Source organism: Pteropus alecto, unplaced genomic scaffold (assembly GCF_000325575.1).
Source record: "Pteropus alecto unplaced genomic scaffold, ASM32557v1 scaffold40, whole genome shotgun sequence".
Lineage (NCBI taxonomy): Eukaryota > Metazoa > Chordata > Mammalia > Chiroptera > Pteropodidae > Pteropus > Pteropus alecto.
Genome location: NW_006431919.1, coordinates 344,069 through 346,524, shown reverse-complemented (window position 1 = coordinate 346,524; position 2,456 = coordinate 344,069). Strand labels below are relative to the sequence as shown.

At 34.6% G+C, this 2,456-nt stretch overlaps 1 protein-coding gene across 1 annotated transcript in view; it reads right to left on the bottom strand.

The window, feature by feature from the left end:
* Positions 1-2,456, bottom strand: part of SPINK5 (serine peptidase inhibitor, Kazal type 5) — a 119,394-nt gene that overhangs the window by 67,990 nt on the left and 48,948 nt on the right. The gene's annotated exons all lie outside the window — the stretch shown is intronic.

Genomic DNA, 2,456 nt, shown 5'->3' with positions numbered 1-2,456 from the left:
CCCAGCACCATGCTCTCTTTCACCATTCTGCGTTTTTAGTAAAGGTGGAAACTTGGTAAATCAAACCTTGCACACAACTATTTTTCAAAATTCTCAATCAGAAATATATTTTATATTCTAAGGCTTTAACTTATAGTCTAACCAAACATCATAATCATAAACTTTAGAGACTCAAGGTTTAACTTTCCACACAGCCCATCGCTCCCCAAGTTAAGTTTGAAAAATTTGGTTCAATCAGTTTTCCCCTAAATTAAGCTTACTCCTGCATTGCCTCACTATTTTAATCTCCCAAGGAGGAAAGAATAAAATATTTAAAATACAAATATATAAATGTAACATTTTTCTAGAGAAAGTATTTTCTCTTTAGCTCTTCTATTCTATAAGTAATGCCTTTTGTCTACCAGACCATTTTACTCTGGGGGTTTAAGAGAGCATGCGAAGAAGTAAACAAAGATGACTGAAGTCAGTGCCCAAAGGTTTGATATCAGTATCCCACGGGGTATCCACATCGTGGAAGGCAAGTTTTGTTAAAGAAAAAGCTGATCTAAGGCTAGCCAACTTTGGGATCATGTCAATATTCTAAATAACATCAAAGCCAAAGGATTTGCTTTTCTTTTCTCTGTGAAATAATTTCTTTCCTATGAAATATAATTATTAGTTCCAAGGGATGCACTATTAGCTTTCTTTATAATGGTTTAGAAAAATTAGTGACCATAGAAAGCAAGTTCAAATTTCATTACTGATACAGGTTAGAAAATTGATGTCCATCATAGCGTAACAGAAGGAGAATGGGATGGGGAGTCAGGAAATCGGTTTCTATTCCTGTCTTTGAAACAACACAGTGTAATGAAAATAAATCTGGCTTTGGGGTATTATAAATCTGGGTCTAAATCTTGACTCACCAATTACTAGGTATGTCACTTTTTCTCAGCTTCATTTTCTTATTATGTAAAACAGGAATAATAATACTAGATTGCACAACTGTTGTAAGAGTTAGAAGTAATTTGTGTTTGTGTGTGTGTGTGTGCATGCGTGTGTAATGCTCAGAATAATTCCACGTATATCTTATAAGGTTTTTAGTTAACAACAGCTGGTTTTGCATTTTTATGTCATTATAATGATGTGGTTGTATTAGGCTATTTCTGAGATTCCAAGAAAAGTCAACATCTCTTGAACACGAACCTCAACATCAGATTAAGTTTACTCAACATAGAATAACATCCCAACACATTCTGAAGTGAAATTAATAATTCAAGCCAAAAGTTCTCTTTTTCATTTTGTTATGTTCTAAACCAAAACACCTAAAACAAATCAAAGCATTAGTCATTTAAAACTTGCAAGAGTCATTGCTAGTGTTCAACCATCATTGATTCCTTATCTCCGTCTGTAAAAGTCTCTTCAAATACTAACATACCAGCACTGATTCTTTATCTTTCATCTGCTCTGTCAGACTATATGAAATGTGTCTCAACCATACACTCCATTGGTGGTAACGAAGTTTAATGCCTTACAGAATTGGTGACTGTGTAATATGCTCTGATGAACCCCAGATCTAGCCCAAATGGATGGTATTCCCAGGAGTAGAAGTGATGCTAGGGTGGAACAAAAGAGCTAAAATGTGATCGCATCTCTAAAGAATCTCTGCTATGAGGAAAGGTTGAAGGAGTTGGTTTCCTTCTTACTGGAAAAGAGTTTCTCACTGACACCCAGAACCTTCTGAAATTATGAATAAAAGATTTGGAACTGATAACCTCTTCCTAGAGGAGAAGGTAGTCAAAAGAAGATTCAGTGAGAACCTCCAATATCGGAAGCACATGTTGGTTGGCTCATGACATTAGGGCTTTTTCTCCATTTTATTTCAGGAATGACATAAATCCAGAAGTGATATGTCACATACTCTATTGATCACTCCTATTTCTGTTAACCACCAAATTTAAATGAATGAGTCTGAGGCTTTAGAGACTAGGGGTTTGGGTTATCAGAGTACTTTACTTAAGTTCTAAATTCCATCTTTTTTTTCCCCTAGATGTTTCAATTAGTCATCAAACATGTAAAACTCCTTTTCCTCTCAGTAAAAAGAAACAAAGCTAAATTATAAAAAGTATAAGCTTTACAATTCAACACATGTATCAAGTGTCCCAAAATCTATATTCACATTAAGGATATTGACGGAGAAGGAAGAGATGAGAAAACTATAAAATAAACAAGATTTTGTACACCAGTAATCTTACTGACAACAAAGGTTATTTCCAAAATCCCAAGTTATGAGATCATTGCTCCTATCTTTTTTTCAATGCAGAGATATCCTTGATGATCACAATAGCTTAATAAGTAACTATAGTCCCTTACTCCTAAATTGCCTTTCACATCCTCCCAATCTGCCATTAATTAGCTCTCTTGATTTGTTTATCCAATGCTGTGAGGTAGCAAAGTAGGTGTTATTATCCTTTCCTTAC